Below are 24,461 nucleotides of genomic sequence, written 5' to 3'. Positions count from 1 at the left end.
ACTGCAGATCGGGGAGTGGCACTGTCACTAAATGAGTTACATCTCCCCAGATGAGCCCCACCCAAACTGCGCTAGCTCTTCTAAGCTCCACTATAACTGCTTTCCAAGGGTTCTCCTTGTCTGGTAGTGTGATAGCACGTGGCAGTGCAGGCTGTGTAGAACTGGACTCCACTGGGTGTAGGCACCTAGTGCCCCCACTAGTTGTTACCCATGGGATTAGCCAGGATTGCTTCCATATGTCCTATAAGCCACCTACAAGTGCCTGAGCTGCTATTTAAACTCTGGTTCCCTGAGACGTAATCAGAGCTGTGTCCCTCTGTGTCATGGAGTGGCTCTGATCATCTAGCTCTTGGTCACTTTTAAGGGAAGCCAAATAATGGGCACATGATTGTCGAATACTTATAAAGACTTAATTTCACACTGAATATTTTCGTTATGTAGTACATTTAACAGAACATCTAAGACTGGACTGTTTAATACCCTTCTTTATAGAAATATTTTAAAAAATTAGGAAAGTAGAAGACTAAAGAATCTGAAAAATCTGAAGTGTAAATGACTAAGCAAAAGCTAAAAAAGTTCATCTAAAATGTTTGAGAAATTTTAGGAGGAGTGAAACTCTTGCTTTATCTTTTTTAAAAGACCTTTTATATTTATTTATCATAGATGCCAGATCACAGAGTGGACCTGTGAAATCTGAAAAAAGAACAGCTTGTGTAGGGAAAAATGGTTTCATAAGCTGTTTTAATGTCTACCTGTATTGGAGGTGTACCATCAAAGCTACCACTGTCAGTGGTGGACAAAAAAAACTGTTGTAGTTACTGAAGAGGAACTTTATGAATCCATTAGTCATGAAAGTCCCTGAGGAACCATTGAGTAGTTAATTGTTTTCTTCTGAGCATAATTATTATTTCATAAGAACAGGAAGCTCTGGAAAATGTATCATTTATGGTTTTTCCATTGAAACCCTGCCAAGTTTAACATGGTTTTGGAGTATTTCCATGTATTTTCACCATTGTACAAATTAGTGCAAGTACTGCAGTAGGTCCAAATACTGGCATTCAATTGCTACTGGCTTTTGAGGGAGTTTTTCTTAGTTATCCAAAAGACAACACAAGCCCAAGATCCCATAGTGTGTGTCATAGTGCCACAGTTCTTAGTTTTCCCCCTAGCATCTTCATCTGTCTTCCAGATTAGTTTTATAATTATGAGCAGCTAACCACTCTACAGGGAAAAAGAAAAAAAATATATAATGTGTATCCATTTTGTCCTACCCTGAGGGGGGATACTTTTTTATGCAGGTAAATATGAGATCTGTAAGTGTGGATACTGATAAGATTATTCTGTTATTCCTGTCATCTGGTTGCCTTTAAAGCAGTTTTCTTTTGGAGGGTCTGTAATGTTGCTGCAGTTTTTCATTGCCAGGGGACATTACTTGCAATAAATGAGATAAATTATTTTCATCTCAAACAAATCAGTCTTGCCGTTTTCAACCCTTTCTAGCTTTACAGGATTTCATAGTGGTGGTGAGCAAAGTTCCCTATAATATCCCTCTTCCTCCCATCAAAAGACAAGTTATTTGGTGCACATTCTGACAGGTACACTTGTCTGGGAGGTAGCAGAAGCTGTTGCCATTATTTCTCTTGATAAAGAATCCAGGATGATGCATAAGCTTGGAAAAAAGGGTATATACTAATAGGCAGCTAGGACAGTCATCTGTCTAACTCATGGTTCAGCATCAAAATTCATTTTTACGGCAGAAAGAGGGAATCTATGACAGCCTTGTTAATATTTGGACCAAACACGTGGTATAGCCGTCACAATTGTGAATGAACATTAGTTTAATAAGCTTTCTTAAACTGGTAGCAAACATCACCCCCTCCACCATCCCCATACACATATCCCTTGTTAATCTGAATAAGTCTGAGATTGACTCTACTTAGAGAAGAAGCAAATAGTTTAACAGAAATCAGTTAGTTGCCTTTCTCAGCTGTGTAATGAATTTAGAATGAATAAACTGTTATTATTTCTTCACTTTGCACAAAAATATGCTCTTTGTCCAAATGTTTGATACCCTTTAGACAGAGTAATGCTGTACATATAGAGCCATAGCTAGGTATGTAGCTAGGTATTCGTGTACACAGTGTAGTTCCCTAATTGGGCTTCCCCCTTAAATGTAACAAATGATTTGTTACAGTTAAATACCGTATAGGTTCATAGGTGATTACTAGGCTAACCTCTTAAGAGCCCTTACAGAACTAGCCAATATAACCTGATTTTACCCAGTATATGGCCCCTAGGATCAAGAGGATGGCATGGATTTGTGCCTGTGCCTTGAGTATCTTACAGATTGTTTCTATCCATTAGGGACATAGGCAATACCCCAGGTATGGATTTGCAATTCCCCATGCATTGATTCAAATTGCATTTGAAAAGTGCCATGGAAGGCCTCTGCTTAATGTCAATAGGAAGCCGGTTCCAAAGAAAGGGCAATCTCTGAAACATGCGTCTGTGTCTCCAGTATGTTTTGTTTGAGTCACTGACTAAGTTTAGATCCCTAGATCAGGTGACCCTCGTGCTGTTTGACTTGTGGATGTGTAGCAGCTCCATCAGGGCTGGATTTGTGAATGCCTTGTAGGTCAGGCATAGGTCACCACTTAATAGTCGGTAGGAGACAGAATAAAGGGATAAGTATTTTAGTCTATCCCCATAGGACATGTTGTTTACACCCTGTGTTTTCTTTGTGGGGAACCTCTGAGATAGCTCCAGCTGTTGTAAGTGCCTAGTCAAGTACATGCCAAATGGCACTTTGTACCTCAGATATTGGTCTAGTGAGAGCTGAGTACAACAGGACTATAATTTCCTTGGATCTGGATGCCATACCTTTACGTGTAAGTTGTGTCACATAGAACGTCTTTCTCAAAACTGTAAGCACATGGAGGTCAAAGTTCAAGCTTCTGTCAGTTTACCTAGATCTCTCACCTCTGAGGCTACGCATGGGGTGTGCTGCTGATGATGTAATTTGCAGGGGTATTTGACTTCCCAAAGGGTAGGATAATGCATTTTTTTACTTTTAGTTTTAGGCCATGGTCTGGTACCAGCCATTTGTCTGATCTGGACCCCTCTTGAAGGATACTTAAATTGTTGGGAGATTCAGTGATTCCCCCAACTTGCAGTTGTCTGCAAACTTTCTCATCTGGAGACCTTCCGCATTAGCCTTGACTTCAGGAGAATATATTCCAAACAGGAGTGGTCCCAGCAATGAGTCCTGTGGCACACCACTATTAACTGGCCACGTGCTGGATCTGGATTCACCCACTTTAACCACGTGTCCTGTCTTTGAGCCAGTTTGTTGTCCATTTATTGGCCTAGGGATTTATGCCCAGTTTTTTGAGTTTATTATTAATACCTGAGTGGGGAATTGTATCAAATGCCTTGTCCAGGTCGAGGTATGCAGTATGTACTGTTTTACCCTCATCCGTGACCTTAGTGACTTTGTCAGAGAAGTCCACCACATTCAGTAGGCATAACCTGCACTTGACAAAGGCAAATTAGGTGGAGTCCAGTGTTTGGAGGTTTCCTTTGTCATTGTTTATCAGGTCCATGATCATTCTTTCCATGGCCATAGCCTGCTTTAGGCACCAGCGAACCTTGCTGTCGCTGAGGGCCCCCTGTTGCTGGGGGAGAGGGGGCCCAACCACAGCAAGTTGTCTTATCTCAATATTTTGTAACATGTCTGTCAAACCAACAAAAGCTAGTACAGCAATACTGTGTACTTAATAAACAAAATGGGTAATACCTATTCTTTATATTGCCTTTAAAAATATATCTCTGGTTATAGTAACAATGTTTTATCAAACAGGCTTCACAGTTTAATTAAATATTTTGACTGACATAGCATCCCTGGCTTAGTTAAAATCTGTTAGTGGACATTCACTTGACTAAAACTAACATAGCCAGCTTAGGTACTTGCAATTCCCGTGGCTTCAAGGGAGCCCCTTTAACCATCCTTGACCGTGTGGGGGCCCCACAAAAACTGCTGTTGGTTGGGGAAAAATGAGGAGAAAAAAATGCATTAATTTTATGATTATGTTCTTTAACCCAAATAGGTTTGTGATATAACCCTGTTAGGATAACGCTAATAATGAACTTAAGCAAAATAAGCACTAGAGAGGTCAACAGTGACTGATACCAGTGCAAACTCTTTGGATTTTAAGAAAAGCTGATGCTTCTAATCTTCAGGGATGGTTTTCCCTAGTGGTAGAACACCAGATCCTACAGCTTTTAACTTTGCAGAAGAATTCAGTGCAATACATGTAATAGCAGAATAAAGGTTCAAAATCAGAAACAAGTTTTAAATATTACTCTAATTCAATTAAAAAGTTAATAAACACCTTTTGCATCAACATGCATGTTTTGGACAGTAAGTATGAAACTCTGTCTGGATTTATTCACTGTCTGTAATCCTGAATGATTTACATGCAAATCAAACTTTTTCAAAGGATAGAACAAAATTATGAGAAAGAACAGGGAAAGTCTGTGAAAGCAGGGAAAGTGACAGGTCTGCATTATTACTCATTGAGGTAAATAAAAATGACTTATCCCTGCTGCTGTTTGACAATTGTTAAATGGCAGTCACTGACCTGGTGTGCAAGCACCAGTGTTATACAATGTATTTCTGAAATAAATACAAAACTAGTATTGCTATGGTTTAGGGTCTATATTAGATCAGTGAATGCTTAAAAAAGCGACCGCTGATTAATCGACCTTATGTAAGCGAAAGCTTACAATCTCGAACTGTCAGATCAGTGATTTTTTTCCTAGGGAAAAAAATTGCTGATCCAAAACACACACACACAACACAAGCACACCAAACAAACAGAAATCCACACACATACACCTAAAATCTGACACCTAACCCTACACTGAACTATGCATGCACCACTAACTATCCACTTACCTTAACCCAAACCCTAATCCTAAGGTCTGTCACTATCGCACACTCACCTCACCCGCTCCCTAACCCTAACTCACTTAAATCCGCCCTAACTCTCATGTCCACACAATCGCACACATACCTAACCCGAGCCCTAACCCTGACTCACCTAACCCACCCTAACACTCACATCCACACAATCGCACACTTACCTGAATCCGACCTGTAACTTTTCAACACAGCACTGAAAGTACCGTAGCAACAGAAACGGACAACCGAATTCTTTCCCTAGGAAAAAATTTGAGTTTCTGTTGCTTCGATATTTCTAACTTTCGCTAAATTAAGGTCGCTTAATCAGTGTTCGCTTGTTTAAGCGTTCGCTGATCTAATATAGACCCTATGGTTTATGCTTCGTGTGTGTGTGTTTGTGTGTGTGTGTGAAAATGTCAATGATTTTTATCTGTGCACACACGCAATAATGCCAGATTATTATTCTAGGTAACAGTAAAAAAATGTGGCTAACAAATAATTATATTTCAGAGGTAATGAACATAATGTATCACAGAACATTCAGACACTTAGATCTAATAGTCTAGGGACCCACTCCCCAGACTCTATAACTGGATACAGGGTGGTCACTTAATCACACTTGACTGTGTGGGGGCCCCACAGAAGCTGTTGCTGTTTGGGGAAAAATGAGGAGGAAAAATGTATTCATTTTCTGATAAGGCTCTTTAACCTGAACAGGGCTGTGATGTGACCCTGGTAGGATAAAGCTGACAATGGCCTTTGTTCTCAACTGCACCCATTCTAAAACTAGCCCTGTTCAGATGTGTATGTACAGAAAACTGCTGTAGGTTATGTGTGTATGTGGGGGGGGGGGGGTGTTTTCATCACAGTCAAACCTTAGAGGTGTGCACATGAGGTTATAGCTTGTGTTTGGGTTGAGGACATTGTGGCCATTGTTTTTTTTTTACTTTTCTCACAGACCTCAGAGGTGTACAAAGAAAGTTAATTAGCTTGTGCAGGGGCAGTGTCCTGTCTAGGAGGAACAAAGAAGAATGCATTACTGTAATCTTTTTTTTTTATTTTTTTTCACTTTACTCTCAATCACACTTCAAGCATGTATACAGGTAGCTGCCTTTGACATTTTGGGATGAGGAGTGAGGAGACATGCTTTGTATACATATGTCACCAGTCACTTGAAATACATGCTTGTGGGAATTTGAACCTCATTCCAGTCTAACACCAAAGAGATGCATAGGCATAATAGGACCTGTGTTTCCAGACGACTGGCTTGTTAGTTTATTGAGAGTTACTATTTTGTCATCTTTGAACATTAAGCCTTTGGTACAACTTATGTTTTCCATGAAAGAAAACAAACAAAAATAAATAAATAAATAAATAAGACTGAAATTTTTTTCTTACTCTTGATTTTTATTTAGGCTACCATTGGATTAAAATGTTGGGAAAATGTTCTAAATGTATTTCAGAACATACATAACCCACTGGCTTCTGGGGGCTCAGGCTTTACTGAGTTATTTCCTAAATGATTATTGCTGTACTTACTTGGTTAAGAAAGGCGTGTTGAAAGGATGCAAGGAAAAACTAAAGCTGAACAGCAACACAGTTTCTTTCCTTAATCAAAATTTCTGTTTAAGCCATCATTGGATAAAAAGGTTGTGTAATAAGAAAAAAAAACCTTTAAAATGCACTTCAAAGCATATAGAAAGTCATGGCTTCTTGAAAAAGCTGAAGAGTAAGACAAAATGTAAGAAAGGGAATAAAAACGTAATGTGCATGGTATAGGGAACCCAAGGTTGGGGGGGATGAATGTAGGGTGTATGTCTGTGTGTGTGTGTGTGTGTGTGTGTGTCTGCTGAAACAATAGGCTGAGGGCACCATTTCACAAAGTCCAGACCTGTATATAAAGTTGCTGCAATGTATTATTGGTGCAAATAAATTCCAGTAAAGCTAAAAGCCCCTTTGTGAGATGTCTACATAGTGTGCTCCATAGGCCTGTTGTAATGTAAGAGCACTGTAGCTACAGGTTAGTCTGTGATTACTACTCCTAAAATTTTACAGCATGAATTAATAGGCTGCTTGGGAGGGAAGCAGTGACAGGGTGCTATTTAAACTGGAAATGACTAGGGGCCCCCAACTTGACATCTTTTGGTGGCCCCCAGAATGCTAACCCCAGCCCTATCCATGGCCTTACATATAACACTAATCAAACTTATAGGTCTATAATTTCCCAGTTCAGTAGATGGGTCCCCCTTTATGCAGAGAGATGACTGTTACTGTCCTCCACTTTATTGGGAAAAGCCAGACTGAAGGCTGTGGTTAGACTAGAGATCTTAATGGGCCAGATAAGTCTTATTTAAGCTGTTTAAGAGGCAGTCTGGTATATCGTCAGGCCCCCATTGAAGCCGTGCTTTTAGATTTAGTGTGTGCAGTGGCAACCTGATGTTCATCGTGCCATACTGCTGCAGTCATTACACTTGGGTTATCCTGCCGTCAGGCGGGCCCTCGGTCGGCCGAATTCCAAAGTCTTGGTCCGGCGTTGGTTGTCGTCGCTTCCTCCCTGACGTCAAAGTGGCAGGGGTATAAAAGAGGCAGCCGACGCCATTTTCTTCAGTCTTTCTTGCCGCGCAGTGCCCGAAGCAGAAGCAGTTCGCAAGTGCCGGTCGGCCAGCTCCTGAGATTTCCGAAAAGGATTTCAGCCGAAGTCTTCTCTAAAGCTAAGTACCCCATTGGGAAAACTTTTCTTGCCTCAGACCGATGTCAGACAAAGTTAATAATTGCATTTCTTGTGGGAAGCAAATACCGCATAAGGATTTTCACTCATACTGTATACCTTGCCTAGACCCAGACCACGACGTCTCGGGCTGCCGCTTTTGTGCTAAGTTCAATAAACGCACTATAAAACGTCGGGCGGAGTTCGCCCTTCATTACTTTGGCAAAGAATTTAACTACAGCATGTCATCGGATTTTCCGACACCAGGCTTAATGAAAAAACGCAAAGATAAAGATAGGCATCCTAGGCCCAAAACGGATACAGAGACCACGCTTAGGCCTGCTGCCAGATCGCCGGTTCTCAGTGAGGCGCCTTCGCAGCCCCTGACTACCGCTGAATCTATTTTACTGACGACCTCTCAATCTGAAGTTGCAGGCCCTCCGGAGCCGATTACCTCTCTAGACACTGACGCCACTCTTGGCGGGGAACCAGAAAATTTAGCTAGGCCTTCAGTTTCTGAAGGCATTTTCAAGCCTACTTCTATTACCATTAAATCTTACTCAAAATCTAAAGCCCCTATGCAAATTAGGAAACAGGGTCCTCAGACCCAATCTCAGCAACCCATGCCTAAATAGCAGATGCTCAAGATGGCTGAGGATTTAATTACTCTTATCAGGGGTTCTCAGCCCCCCTTAGAAAAAAGACCCAGGTTGGAGGAAGACTACCCTTCCTCAGATCAAGCTTCCATTACCTCAGGTTTTTCTGAGGACCAGGATTACTCCTATTCTCCCTATGAAGACTCTGATACAGAGGAATCAATTCCCTCAGTTTCCCCCCCAGAGGACTATTCTTTCGGGGAAACCTTGCATACCTTGAGGGAACACTTCCACTGGGAAGGACAGGATTACTCAGATTCTAAGAAAAGGCTCCGGGAGTTTCTCCTTCTTCCTCAGCATAGGCCCCTTGCTATTCCTCCGGTTTTAGATATTTTGGATGATGTTTTTGCAGAAGCCAGTCTGAACCCAGACTCCTTGCCTCCTGCCCCAGTTAAACCAGACAGATACTACCGGGTCCCTGATTCCCACCAGTTTTTGTATAAAAGCCCTGCTGCTGACCCAGAAACCATTTCACAGGGTCCTAAGGGGATTAAGGCCTCTACTGCAAAAAATCCTTTACCTTCTGAAAGAGATTCCAGAGCATTAGAAAGATGGGGGAAGAAGGTGTATACTTCTGCCACTTTAGCCATGAGGGCATTAAACTGCCAATTTCACATGTTAAAATACCAGCAGTTTTTGATCTTCAAATTGAAACTTAAGATGACACAAACAGATCAACCAGATTTAAAAGAGATGCAGGATTTATTGCATGGAGCAGAACAAGTGGGAAAACATACTTTACAGTGTGGTTTTGATTCATTGGAGGCCTCATGTAGAGCAGCTGTCACCGGCTCTGTGATACGTAGACATGCTTGGCTAAAAGAGCAAACCTTACCAGACCATGTAAAAGCAAAGTTATTGGATGCACCATTGCAAAAGGATGTATTATTTGGTGTCAAAGCAGAGGAGGTTTTAAAGAAAATGGAAGAAAAGGCAAAATCTATGCAAATAGTTAAAGATTTCTTGCAGGTACAACCTCCTCGCTTCAGCAGAAACTGGCCATCAAAAAACTGGTCCTTTCCAACCACTGACAGACCCCAAAGGGGTAGGTACAGACGCCCCAGGGGCAGAGGACAACCGCAATGTTCTTACAGACCTAGACAATGGCAAACAACAACTCCAAGAGGTGGAGAAGAAAGGCCTCAACCATTCAGGAAGCAAGCTCAATGACTTCCCCCTACGCCTGCCAAACAAACATTCAATGGCAGCACCTTTGGGCGGAAAACTGGCCTTATTTTCAGACAATTGGCACATTATTACACAGGACAAATGGATTCTGGACATCATAAACAGAGGCTACAGATTCCACTTTCATACCCTTCCAAAAATGAAAGGCATGCCAAACCTGCCACAAAATCAATGGGCAGAGGCACAAAAACAAATTTCCGCTCTCTTGGATATGAAAGCAATTCAAAAGGTACCTCCAAAAGAACAAGGTCAAGGTTTTTATTCAAGACTATTTCTGGTACCAAGGAAGGACAAAGACTGGAGACCCATCTTAGACCTATCTATCCTGAACACGTACTTAGAGGTACCAAAATTCAAGATGCTCACATTACAGCAGCTTCTTCCCATGTTGGGCAAGGAGTCTTGGCTGGTAACGTTGGACCTCAAGGAGGCATACCTGCATGTCCCTATCAGACAAGATTGCAGAAGATACCTCAGATTTCTTGCAGGTACAACGCATTGTCAATTCTCTGCATTGCCCTTTGGCTTATCTACTGCGCCCAGAGTATTTACGAAATGCCTGGCATCAGTAATTGCATTTTGCAGACAACGAGGAATACAAATCTACCCATATCTGGACGACTGCCTGATCCAAGCGGACAGCAAGGACATTCTACTACAGCATTTGGCATTTGTAATAAAAATGTTAAATTGCCTAGGGTACACAGTAAACAAAAAGAAATCAAAACTGATACCCTCACAACAGATAATATTCCTGGGTGCCAGCTTAAATACAACGGCCCAGATGGTTTATCTCACGCCAGGCAAGCAAAGGCAACTGTCTCAATACTTCAGAAAAATGACAACTTTAACCCAGCTTACTGCAAGGAAAATCCTGCAGGCTTTGGGGTTCATGGCATCCTGCATTCTACTAATACCATTTGCAAAGCTGCATATGAGGAAACTACAATGGTACCTGAAAAACTTATGGTCTCAACACAAACACAGCCTGGAAACAATTATACCACTCATTCCATGCATTCAAAAGGAATTTTTGTGGTGGGCTTAAGCATGCCAAAGAAACACGGGTCTCCCTTTCTGCATACCTCAAGCAAATCAAGCCATCACAACAGATGCTTCAGACTACGCATGGGGAGCACACATGGCAGGTCAGTGCATTCAAGGAAGATGGTCTCAAAAACACATGCACCTTCACATCAACCAAAAGGAGATGCTAGCAGTACAAAATGCTCTTACAGCCTTCAAGGACCTATTGCATCCAGGTCAACTATTAATAAGAACAGACAACACCACAGTTATGTGGTACATAAACAAACAGGGAGGCACACATTCCTACCCCCTGTGCAGACAGGCAATGACCCTGTGGAACACAGCATTGGCCTTACAAGTACAACTACAAGCGCAATTCCTGCCAGGAAAGGAAAACATTCTGGCAGACAAATTAAGCAGAAATATGACAGATCCTCATGAGTGGGAGTTACAACCTCAAGTATTCTCAATGATAGCACGGAAATGGGGACAGCCAGACATAGATCTATTTGCCTCCCACAGCAATTACCAGCTGAAAAAATTCTGCACAAGGACCTATCATCCACAGGCCTGAAAAGTGGACGCTCTATCTTTCAGTTGGACAACATTGACAACCTATGCCTTCCCACCTCTACCTCTACTGACAAAAGTTTTACTAAAAGTCAGAGCAGAGAGGCTACAAATGATTCTCATTGCTCCGGACTGGCCTCGTCAGCACTGGTACCCGCTCCTAAAGAGCCTATCTCATTCACCGCCTTGGATCCTACCTCAATTCCCACTTCTGTTGTGTCAGCAAAATTACAAGATCCTCCACAGTCAGCTCAGGACACAAAATCTAGCTGCATGGAAAATACCTTAACTTATCAATCTACACTCCTCTCAAAGGAGGTCCAGAATGTTATCTTGGTGGCCAGGAGACCCAGTACCAGAAAAACTTACTCAGGCAAATGGAAACGATTTTGTGCATGGAACCAAGCAAAAGGCCTAAATCCCTGGATATTAAATATACCTCAGATTCTACAGTACCTAGCTGACATGTTAAACAGTGGCCTTTCCTTCTCATCCATCAAAATCCACGCCTCAGCTATTTCAGCACAATACAATACGGATCCTCCCTTATTCTCACATCCTTTACTAAGACAGTTCCTCAGAGGGGCAAAAAATATAAGGCCCCCATGACATCCACCAACTCCAGCTTGGGACCTTAACTTCATACTGGAAAAATTGACATTACCTCCTTTCGAACCTGCCTCCTCAGCAGAACTGCAATACTTGTCATGGAAAACAGCTCTGCTTTTGGCTATTACCTCAGCATGCAGGGTTTCGGAGCTACAGGCCCTTATGGCAGTGCAACCTTTCCTCATTTTCCATCAGGACAGAGTCTCTTTACGTACCAACCCTACCTTCATGCCAAAGGTAGTATCCAGTGTGGCTTTGAATCAGGCTATCCATTTACCTACCTTTTATCCAAACCCCCAGAATAAAGGGGAGAGACTATTTCACTCCTTGGACATTCACAGACAACTTCGATACTATTTGGACAGGACAAAGTCATTCAGAAAATCTGAACAACTTTTTGTGTCTTATGCTGCTGGTGTTCAAGGAAAGGCTATTTCCAAACAGACTATTTCAAAATGGATAGCCCACTGCATCCGCTTTTGCTATTCATTTCATGGGAAAACAGTGCCAGGATACATCAGATCACACTCCACCAGGGCAAAAGCTACCTCAGCAGCATATCTCAGGGGGGTCCCAACCAAGGACATTTTGGAAGCAGCTACTTGGAGTTCAGTGCACACTTTTACCAAGCACTACCACCTGCCACTATACTCTAAATCTAGAGCAGACTTTGCCACTGCAGTCCTGCAGGGCATTCTAGCCCCTCCTCATTCAGCCTAATACCAGCCACCCTTCCATAGCTTTGGGATTCACCCAAGTGTAATGACTGCAGCAGTATGGCACGATGAACATAGTACAGTTTTGTACCTACCATAAATGTAGATGTTCGAGTGCACATACTGCTGCAGACCAGGTTTCCCTCCCTCCATCCCCTCTCAGGACAGGGCTTATGACAAACACCTCTAGCATACATCCAACTTGGGGTACTCCTATATGGTGTATTTGCTTACAACTACTGATTGGGTTTATCTGCTTGTGTAAGTTTGCATAACATCATGTATTGCCTGCCTATTTGGGGGCACCTGACATCTGGGGCAAGAAAAACTGAAGAAAATGGTGTCGGCTGCCTCTTTTATACCCCTGCCGCTCTGACGTCAGGGAGGAAGCTACGACAACCGACGCCGGACCAAGACTTTGGAATTCGGCCAACCGAGGGCCCGCCTGACGGCAGGATAACCCAAGTGTAATGACTGCAGCAGTATGTGCACTCGAACATCTACATTTATGGTAGGTACAAAACTGTACTTTCCTTGGTGATAATTGGTAGTGGAATGATGGAGGATATTTCATTGGGGAGAACTGGGGGTGATGGGGAGGTAAAATTTGAGCTGAATTTTTTGGCCAGCAGATTTGCTATATCTTCCAGCTGAGTATAGGTGATACCATCCATGACTAATTCGGCACATTATTGGGTGTTGCTCTTACGTTTGCAGACATAACTGAAAACTGCTTTCTGATTGTCCTTGTTTTGGAGGCTAATTTTAACCAAAATTCTGCTTTCAGAGACTTGAGTAGTTCTCTGATTCACTTGTAGACTAATGAAGGACTTCTCGCTCTGTTGTGCACATTCCGTCTTACTTCTAGACAGAATTTTCTTTCTTTTGTTGTACAACCTTTTAATACTGGGCCCACCAGGGTGACTTGTTTTTGCAGTTTGATGTGGGTTTATTTCGGTCTGGTACTGCTGTTTCTATGCAGTTATTTATATGGTCATATTGTGCTTTTGTGAATGCCTCTGCATAGGTTTGTGTGTTTTCTGGATTTGGGAGAACTTGGGAACTAGGCATTGCCATCCCTTAATTGGAGGAAATTTACCTTGGGGAAGTTCTTAAAGTTTTTGGGGTTAGGTGGGGGCTACTGATTTTACATTTATTTCAAGAGAGACCACATTCTGATCTGATCTTTCCAGTGAGGACATCACACTGGGGGGGGGGGGTGCAGCATTCTTCCATATTTATGAGTACCAGGTCTAGGATATTTGTTCCCCTAGTGGGAGTGCACTAGCTGCTCCAGGACATTTAAATTTACAAAGTCAAGTAATCGTTGGGTCTGCATGTTAGTGGTCGTGTATGCCTCCCAGTTAATGGAGGTGTAATTAAAATCACCCATGAGTAATAGCATTGGGCTGGATGGGTAGTAATTCAAGGAACTTTGGGTATGATGTATGAAGTATGGGTTTCCTGGTTCGTGGTGGGCGAGCTGTAGCTAACAAGAAAATTGTAATGAATTTTCCCACCTTGAGGTGTGTTTATCCTTTTATATAGATAGATACACCTCTGCTTTTTGCTCCTTCATGTTCAGTGGTGGTTCAGAACATATGAAAGGTGTTATAGTCATGGACTGCCAAAGTGCTTTCGCTGTGGCTTTGAACCATGTTTCAGTAACTGCTCAAATGTCAGCATTCTCTAGAGTGAGGAGAGCTTCCAGGGAATGCAGTTTCTTGTTGAGACTCCTTGCATTGAGCAGTAACACCTTTAGCTTGTCATGAGTAGCTTTCATTATGTTGGAAGGTTTGTCTGTTTGGCATTGCCTAAAAAAGGGCACTGTGAGGGTGGATATTGTTTTGGCTAATATTGAAAACCTAAAGGTGACTGGTGAAGACCATCCCTGGCAAAACAATGTGGCCTGTCAGTCATGTCCTCCCAGGCTGAAAGGTATTTGGCCCCTTTGGAAAGATACCATTAGCTAAGCCAGTTGTTAAAGACTGTCTTTTTCTGCTGGTATTGTATTATCATCCTTGGAGACAGTAGAATGCTGTTCATTGCTAGGCTCATACCTACCTATGGCACATATTCTGAGAGCTTAATCATGTCTGTGTTCATATAGTCCAAGGATGTACATCTTAGATTATTCATATCCACATGGACTGTGACAGAGTCATACTGGTACTTAGGAGTAAGTGACCTGAGTGCTTGTGTGATGTGGTGAATCCTTATCCTGATGGGTAACTGAAAACTTACCCTTATCCAGCCTGGTAAGAGGGACATCAGTGTGTCTCACAATAGAGTCTCCTATAACCAGAATATTGGGTTGTGGAGTTTTTCGCCTTATGGGCTTGGTAGTTGCGACTCAGTGAAGTGTGCCTTTATGTTTTGTGATGAGAATTGTCTTGTTTGTTTGCATGCAGAGTTTCTGAGGACTTTGCCTGAGAGGCCTTCGATATTTGGGTAAGTTACATGTGAGCACACCACATATGTGGTCTGTGTAATGTGTGGTCCTTTGTGGCTGTGGTGAGTGATGTATGTGAGTCGCTGACAACCTGTTTATTGCTTTTTGTGTCTGTATGTGTGAATTTAGTCCATAGTGTCAATGTGTAACTACATCTCTTACATACTGTATTTGTCTGTTCAAGAACTGGAGCATTTATCGCAGGGCCACCTCTGAAAATAGGCTCTGTCATAGTTGGACTTTCCCAGTCAACAAATGTTAAATAAATAAAGAAGTAATAAATAAGAATTAAGTGGTGGTCTGTGTGCAGTCTTGCAGTTGGTGGGAGGTTGGCATAATGGTTAAGGTGTTTACCTTACATACACCAGGTGCAGGGTTTGATTCTCACATGGGGTAATTGGCTAGGCTTAAAATGGCCCATAAGGGCAGTTAGCCTAGTACTGATCTATGAAGCTATGAACCTATTACCTCAAGATGCCCTTGTCTACCAAGCTGGATGCAGAGATAGCAGGAAAATGTCCAACAATGATTGCAGGTCCTAATGTGTACTTACAGGCGATAGGAGTGGAGAGTTTTTGTAGTTTTGAAGGGTGCTTACTTGGTGTAATCTGCAGCTAACCTAACTAGCATCCAAACCAGATGGTCTCTAAGCAGAAATAGCCCTGGGTGCTATAATAAGGTAAGGTAGACCTAAGTAGTCTTACCTAAATACATAATTGCTGCTCACCACACAAACTTGTTGCCCTGTGAGTAACATGGGACTGAGGTAAAGTTCCAAGGTGTTTTACAGGAGAATTTCAGTTTCTGCATGTATACAAGGGATCGGTAACAGCTGCTGCATGAAGAGCAACTTATCATAAATGTAAGGCTTACCACATATGAAGACCTGAAATGCTTCAGCATTGACTTGAATATGCAGTACCATCTGATTGTAACACTCTGCACATGGGATGAATGCTGCCTTTGCCCTGCCGTAACTACATCTCGGTTATTTATTTATTTTCTGACTCGCGTACCAGAGTTAAGCTGTTGAATTTGTAGAAGTGTTTTTAGATGTGAATCAGTTGAGTATTTTTCAGTTCTTTTTAGCAGTTACTTATTGATTTCTTATCTTTTCCAAATTACATGGTTAGTGTTATTAGAAAGCCATTGGTGGAGGGGGCAACAGACCAGCCCCACTTCTAGTTTCCTGTTAAGATTGGCTTCCGTTATTTCTGAAGTTTATTTTCTGTTACCTTTTAATCATTTCAGTTATGTAGGCTAAATTTGTCTTAATATCTTTTAAGAGAGCCGTCCGAGAGGTCCCACCAGACTAGAATGGTCTGGGCTTATTCAGAATTCTTTGGTGATGAAGAAGACAGAGGACTTCAGGCAGATTCTCAATGTAAGTTGACAAAATCAACACATAGTAAAAGCCAAATTCTGGATGGTTAGGATGCCGTTGATCCTTCTGTGTTTGCAGAAGAGTGACTGAATATGATGATTGAGCCTCCAGGATACCTATTTTCACATCAGAATGACAATGTGGCCAGGACATACCTGCACTTCAGGGTATAGACTACTCAATATAAATCGAGTCCTGGCATTTGGTCTTAACCTTATCACAGTTCCCATATTGTTTACCAAGTATATTGTGGCTGTCACAGGTCAAATAAAACTTGAGAGTAGTAGAGTATGACAGGCTTTAATCTGTTACCTTTTAGAAAGGTAACAAAAGTTTGGTATGTATAAACATGGTAGATGTGTTTATAAATTGATAGGAAAATGGAACTGGCTTGGATGTTAATAGCGGTAATCATACTTATGGATTTATTTCAATTTGATTTGCAGTTGTTTATCAGGAAGGTTCAATGAGGCCATGCAAGACCCCTTTACAGAAGATATCTGGGAAGAAACGCTATAGTGTAAACAGTTCAAAACTTAGCCTGTACAAAAAAGTAGAAGTGGTGATAACAATAGTAGGCAATGAAGAACTGATTATGATAATAAAGAAACAAAAGTAAAAAAGAAAGTATATGTTGTGCGATGGTTAATTTGTAGGCATGGAATGGTGATTAACAGATGGGTAGAATTAGTGGATAGGATAGTGTTAAGTGGAATGTAATTTTAGGTCAGATGGTATTTCAGAAAAGCAGAAGTGTGTGTATGTAAAGTAATATTTCTAAGTTAAGGCGAAAAGTTAATCTGAGTGTGTGCTAAAAAAGTCAATTTTAGTACATACAAAAAGTGCACAAAATGTACAAGAATCTCTGTGGTACAAATTTAGGCTACATAACTGAAAGACGAGTTTAGGTTCGCAGGAGTAAAATTATGAAGGGGATAAGGCGGAAAGAGTCTCATGAAAGAGAAATAGAAGAATTAGAGCAGGACATTTGTGAAACATCAGTAGTTTGATATTTATTGTGACAGTAGTCCAAGTGAAACTTCAGAAGTTGTTTATGATATCTGTTGTGATTGTAGTCCAACTTGTTGGTATATAGGTAAAACCAAAGGAAAGGTAAAGGTTGGATTACAAGACCATATTAAAAGAAAATATTGTCACTGCACCTTTTAAAGGTGAATTTGCATTATATGTGAACCAAAAGCATGCTGATAATGTTGAAGCCATTGTGTGTGGTTTTGTAGTGTATTTTGGATAAACATGGAAGAGATGTTGAATATAAGGTGCTAACAAAAGAATCATTTTTTTATTTTGAAACAAGTAATCTCCGTGGTATCCCTGAAGTCTCAAATCAACCAACTAAAGCATAGTGTGTCCAAAAACAAAACAGTGCAAGAAACTTCTCTGTGTGGAAGATTTTCAGTCCATATATTTCTAGTTAATTACTGTATATTAATCAGATCAGACAATAGTAGTAGAAGTAGCGAACTTAAACTCGTCTTAAGTCATAACAAAACAAAAAATAATAGAAAATATATAATTGTACAGCATTACTAAGTATTCAAAAGTAATCCAAGCAAAGCAGGCAGTCTGTTTCCAGTGGAAAATCCTTTATTAAGTACACAGACAAGCAATCAAGTAAAACAATTTCCTCACAAGCTTTCTAAATATATATATATATATATATATATACATATATATATATATATACTTTTTATCAGGCATGGGAGTGGTTTATTGTGCTGTAAAACAAAGTGTTATTGGTACACATGTTAAATTCACATCACATCAGTGTGACATTCGAGCTGGTCCTGCCCTACTTAGCAGCTGTCATAATAATATATAACCCTTATGTACTTTAAATAAAATTTATAATGATGTGGTACCTCTTATTTAACCATATTATTAAGTCTGTGATTTTATCCAAGACAATATACTACATGGCTGGAAATATATAATCTTAGTTCATTTGGAAATCAAAAAATATATATAAATATATACATATACATTTTGCATGTAAAAATCAATTTCTATTTTTACATTTTTATATGCAAAATGTATATGTATATATTTCCAGCTTTGTAGTATATTGTCTTGGATAAAATCACAGACTTAATAATCTACTTTAATAATCTGGTTAAATACGAGGTACCACATCGTTATAAATTTTATTTAAAGTACATAAGGGTTATATATTATTATGACAGCTACTAAGTAGGGCAGGACCAGCTCGAATGTCACACTAATGGGGGAAGGGATGTGAATTTAACATGTGTACCAATAACACTTTGTTTTACAGCACAATAAACCACTCCCATGCCTGATAAAATGTATATATATATATATATATATATATATCTTTAGAAAGCTTGTGAGGAAATTATTACTCTGTTTTTGTTTTACTTGGATCGCTTGTCCGTGTACTTAATAAAGGATTTTCAGCTGGAAACGGACTGCCTGCTTTGCTTGGATTACTTTCGAATACTTAGTAATGCTGTACAATTATATATTTTCTATTATTATTTTTTGTTTGGTTTTGTTTTGACTTAAGACGAGTTTAAGTTCGCTACTTCTACAACTATTGTTTGATGATTAATATACAGTGATTAACTAGAAATATATGGACTGAAAATCTTCCACACAGAGAAGTTTCTTACACTGTTTTTTTTATTTTGAAACTTGACATCATCAGTACGAAAAGACTGATTGCAGGTATTGGAGACATTTGATATGATTTTTATATAGTCAAGAAAGTGTTTTGGGGTCTCTAAATATGGTTGTAATTTACTAATTGTTTTAAATAAGTATGAAGCGGTTCTTGGTTTGGTATAAAATGTAGTGAATGAAATGCTTGTTGAACCTTTGAAAGGCATTGATTGCTGAGACAAAAGGTTGCGGTTGTTAATGTTCAAATAATTATTCCAGATGCCTGTTTCCTTTTGTTTTTGTTTTTTTTTTTATACTGTACCAAAGTATTTCCTGATTGAACAACTGGTTGCTATGTGCCACAAAAAGGCATCTGTGATTTGAGAATGAGACTGCTTTTTGCAGCTGTTCCTGCCTTTGGGGATATTGGTGAACACTGCAAGTTCCCAGCTGAAGCCACTGCAAGCCCTAATATTGGTTGGGTGCCACCTGAGCAGTTTGACCTGCTTATCCAGTCTCACTCCCGACAGAATTTCAACTATCCATTACATTGTGTGGGTTCTGCTTGTCTCTTACAATAGCTTTGATGGCTCAGAATAGTGGGTCTAAAGGCAGCCTCCATATTTTTTGTTTCCTTTGTCAGATACTTCAGTGGACTTTAACAGTACAGTGATTACAGATGTCAGACCTTTTGGCCAACCCTATTCTCATGTCTCAGGTGTGCCCTCAGAATCTTTGCTTGTGGCTCTGCTCACAATACCTGTTTCAGGGATATTACTTTGCTCATCCCCTGCCAACAGTCATGCTTAGCACACCCGGTTAACTTAGGGTGGGGGGGTTTCGTACAGATGGTCCAAGTGACACGGTCAGATTGAATCCTTCTTTTCCCATCAATGTTCTGGAAGTGAGAGCAGTTCTGTAGTTGTTGCAAGCACTTCAAGCCTTCTTTCCCCTATCTGGTGACCACTACTACAGCATGGCAGTTGTGTGGTACATAAACAGCGGGGTGGAACACATCCAACCACCTGTGTTAGGAGGCCCTGAGATCATGGAAATAGGCAATGCCAACTCATGATTTTCTTACAGAACTGTATGTCCTTGGACAGGTCAACAGTCTTTCTGAATCAGTGGTTGTTAATGCCTCACATGTGGCACCTAATTCATTTGGCAGCAAACTTGATTTTTCACTACTGAGACAAGCTGTTTGCCTCATACAGCAACGCCAAGTGCAGCAGCAGCTATTTTTACATGATCTCTTCTTGGCAGACTTCCCAGGATGCTATAATCTATCACTGCCCCCCTGGGTCTCTCTTGTATGCTTTTCCCCATTTTCTGGTAATGACATTTTTTGCAGAAGGCAAAATTGAACAAAGCTAGTGTCATTGTTATAGTCCCTTTCTCCTCTTTCTGTCCGCCACAAGTGTGTTTCCACCTTCTTCTTTTCCTTTTATAGAAATCCCTTTTCCTCAGACCTAACAAAAGTGTACTAATCACTCATGTGAGAAGCCTCACTCCGATCTTTAGATGTTCATCGTGTTACCCTGCTGCAGTCATCACACTTGGGTTATCCTACCATCAGGTGGTCCCACAGTCGGCCTGAGTTCCAAAGTCTTGGTCCGGCGTCTGTTGCTGTCGCTTCTTCCCTGACGTCAGTGCGCCAGGGGTATATAAGAGGTATCCGACACCATTTTCTTCAGTCTTTCTTGCCGCGCGGTGCCCGAAGCAGAAGCAGTTCGCAAGTGCCGGTCGGCTGACACCTGAGATTTTCGAATCGAATTTCAGTCCGAAGTCTTCAATAAAGCTAAGTACCCCATTGGGGAACCCTTTCTTGCCTCAGTCCGATGTCAGAAAAAGTTAACAATTGCATTTCTTGTGGGAAGCAAATACCTCATAAGGACTTCCATTCTTATTGTATTCCTTGCCTAGGCCCAGACCACGACGTCACAGGTTGTCGGTTTTGTGCTAGGTTTAATAAACAAACTATCAAACGCCGTTTTGACTTCGCACGACATTACTTTGGTAGGAAATTTAATTATATCATGCCGTCGGAGCAGCCGACGACCGGCATGCATAAAAAACGCAAGGATAAGGACAGGCAGCCTAGGAACAAGCCAGACTCCGAGGCCTCTGCCGGGCCTGTCACCGGTTCTCCGGTTTTCAGTGAGGCGCCTACGCAGCGCCCGACAACCGCAGAATTGGAACCCCAGACAGCTTCGGATTCTCAAGCTGAGTGTACTAGGCCATCGCAGCCATCTTCATTAGGCCCTTCCGACACCAGAGCAGAAGGCGATCCCCGTGCAGTAGAAGCACCTTCGGTTGCAGAAGGTGTCTTCAGACCAACTACACTCACCATTAAATCTTATGCTAAGCTTAAAAATCCATTAAAACCAAAACAGACTGTACATCAGTCTCCAGTTCAAGGCCTCATGCCTAAGAAACAGATGCTTAAGATGGCTGAAGATTTGATTACCCTAATCAGGGGTTCCCATCCCCCTCCAGATAAAAGACCAAGACAAGAGGAGGATTATGCTTCCTCTGACCAGGTTTCTATTTCCTCAGATTCTTCTGAGGAACAGGATTACGTTTTTCCCCCTTATGAAGACTCTGATGCTGAAGATTCTGTTCCCTCGGCATCTCCCCCTGAAGACTACTCCTTTGGGGAAACTTTACATACCATGAGGGAACATTTCCACTGGGAAGGCCAGGACTACTCTGATTCTAAGAAAAGGCTCCGAGAGTTCCTTTTACTACCCCAGCACAGACCACTTGCTATCCCTCCAGTTTTAGACATTGTGGATGATGTTTACTTGGAGTCTAGTCTAAATCCAGACTCTCTACCTCCTGCTCCAGCCAAACTAGACAGATACTACAGAGTACCTGACTCACACAAATTCCTTTATAAAAGCCCTGTGGCTGACCCAGAAACAATTTCCCAGGGTCCCAAAGGGGCTAAAGCTTCTATGGCTAAAAATCCTGTGCCCTCTGAAAGGGATTCCAGAGCCCTAGATAGATGGGGAAAGAAGATATACACCTCAGCTACTCTGGCTATGAGAGCATTAAATTGTCAGTTTCACATGCTGAAATATCAGCAATTCCTAATGTCTCAATTAAAAAAAAAAATGAGCACGCACCCTCAACAGTCTGAATTCAAGGAAATGCAGGATCTGTTGCATGCAGCTGAACAGGTGGGCAAACATACTTTACAATGTGGATTTGATTCATTGGAAGCTTCCTGTAGAGCAGCTGTTACTGGGTCTGTCATACGTAGACATGCTCGGTTAATAGAACAAACCGTACCTGATCATGTTAAAGCAAAATTATTGGATGCACCTTTACAGCAGGATGTATTTATTTGGTGTCAAAGCAGAAGAGGTTTTAAAGAAAATGGATGATAAGGCAAAGTCTATGCAGACGGTCAAGGTTTTTTTTACAGGTACAACCCCCTCGTTTCAGCAGAAATTGGCCAACAAAAAACTGGTCCTTTCCAGCTTCTGACAGATCACAGAGGGGCAAATAGAGACGTCCAAGGGGCAGAGGTCAGTCACAAGGCCCTTAGAAACCTCGCCAATGGGGTACTGCTACCCAGAAAGGAGGAGAAGACAGGGCCCAAGCTAGCAGAAGACAAACACAATGACTCAACCCTCAAACTACCAAGCAAATCTCTCTTGGCAGCTCCCTTGGGAGGAAAATTAGCACTTTTTGCAGACAACTGGCACATCATCACAAAAGACAAATGGGTCCTAAACATTGTCTCACAAGGATACAGATTCCACTTTCATACCTTTCCAAGGATAAAAGGAATGCCAAACCTGCCACCAAATCAATGGGCAGAGGCACAAAAACAAATTACAGCTCTTATGGACATGAGAGCCATTCAACAGGTACCTACACAGGAGCAAGGACAAGGATTTTACTCAAGACTCTTTCTAGTCCCAAGAAAGGACAAAGCATGGAGACCCATTCTGGATCTTTCAATTCTGAACACCTATCTGCAAGTACCAAAATTCAAGATGCTAACACTACAGCAGCTTCTTCCCATGCTGGGCAAGAATGCTTGGCTAGTAACGTTGGACCTCAAGGAGGCATACCTGCATGTCCCTATCAGACAAAATTGCAGAAGATACCTCCGCTTCATTGAAGGTTCAACACATTATCAATTCTCTGCACTGCCCTTTGGCTTATCTACTGCGCCCAGGGTCTTCACAAAATGCCTGGCACCAGTAATTGCATACTGCAGACAAAGGAGGAATTCAAATATACCCATACCTGGACAACTGCCTTATTCAAGCAGAAAGCAAGGACATTCTTTTAAAGCATCTGGCATTTGTCAAACACCTTCTAAGTTGCCTAGGGTACACAGTAAACGAAAAGGAATCAAAACTAGTGCCCTCACAAAACATAATATTCCTGGGTGCCAGCTTGAATACAACGGCCCAGATGGCTTATTTCACGCCAGACAAGCAACAACAGCTGACCCAACTCCCTGCAAGAAAAAATTCTGCAGGCCTTGGCATTCATGGCATCTTGCATACTACTTATACCATTTGCAAAACTGCATATGAGGAAATTACAATGGTACCTGAAAAGCGTATGGACTCAGCAGAGCCACAGCTTGGAAAGAATGATACCACTCATTCCCTGCCTTCAACAGGAGTTTCTATGGTGGGCACCGGCATGTCACCTCAACAAGGGTCAGCCTTTCACCTTACCCACAGTCAGGCAAACTATGACAACAGATGCATCGGACTATGCCTGGGGAGCACACATGGCAGGACAGTGCATTCAGGGCAAATGGACTACAGATCAAAGGCATCTGCATATCAATCAAAAAGAAATGCTAGCAGTACAGAATGCCCTAACAGCTTTCAAGGACCTCTTACACCCAGGACATCTAATAATAAAGACGGACAATACCACAGTAATGTGGTACATAAACAAGCAAGGGGGCACACTTTCCTACCCTCTATGCAGGCAAGCAATGACCTTATGGAACACAGCACTGTCTTACCAAGTTCAACTACAAGCACAATTCCTGCCAGGAAAGAAAAACACATTGGCAGACGACCTAAGCAGAAACATCATGGATCCCCACGAGTGGAAACCAGATCCACAAGTATTTGCAATGATAACTCAAAAACGGGGACGCCCAGACATAGATCTGTTTGCCAACCCCCAAAACTACCAACTTCAAAAATTTTGCACAAGGACATTCCACCCACAAGCTTGGAAAGTGGACACCCTCTCATTCAGTTGGAAAACATTAACAGTGTATGCCTTTCCTCCACTGCCTCTTCTAGCAAAGGTACTGCTGAAAGTCAGATTAGAGAGGCCACAAATGATACTCATTGCACCAGACTGGCCACGCCACCACTGGTATCCAATTCTAAGGAACATGGCCCACCATGGATTTTACCACAAATTCCTCACCTGCTCACCCAGCGAGACAATCAGATTCTACACAGCCAGCTCAAGACGTTAAACCTGGCTGCAAGGCAAATTGTCTAAACAACCAGCCAACACCTCTATCCAAAGCTGTTATGGATG

The 24,461-nt window shown here is 41.6% G+C and overlaps 1 protein-coding gene across 3 annotated transcripts in view; it reads left to right on the top strand.

Annotated features, from left to right (window-relative positions):
* ATP11B (ATPase phospholipid transporting 11B (putative)) overlaps nt 1-24,461 on the top strand; it is a 2,792,721-nt gene that overhangs the window by 1,700,975 nt on the left and 1,067,285 nt on the right. The window lies entirely within an intron of this gene.

The sequence above is a fragment of the Protopterus annectens genome, chromosome 4.part1 (genome assembly GCF_019279795.1).
Source record: "Protopterus annectens isolate FY-2018-M chromosome 4.part1, PAN1.0, whole genome shotgun sequence".
Taxonomy (NCBI): Eukaryota; Metazoa; Chordata; order Ceratodontiformes; family Protopteridae; genus Protopterus; species Protopterus annectens.
This window is presented reverse-complemented; position numbering and strand designations above follow the sequence as displayed.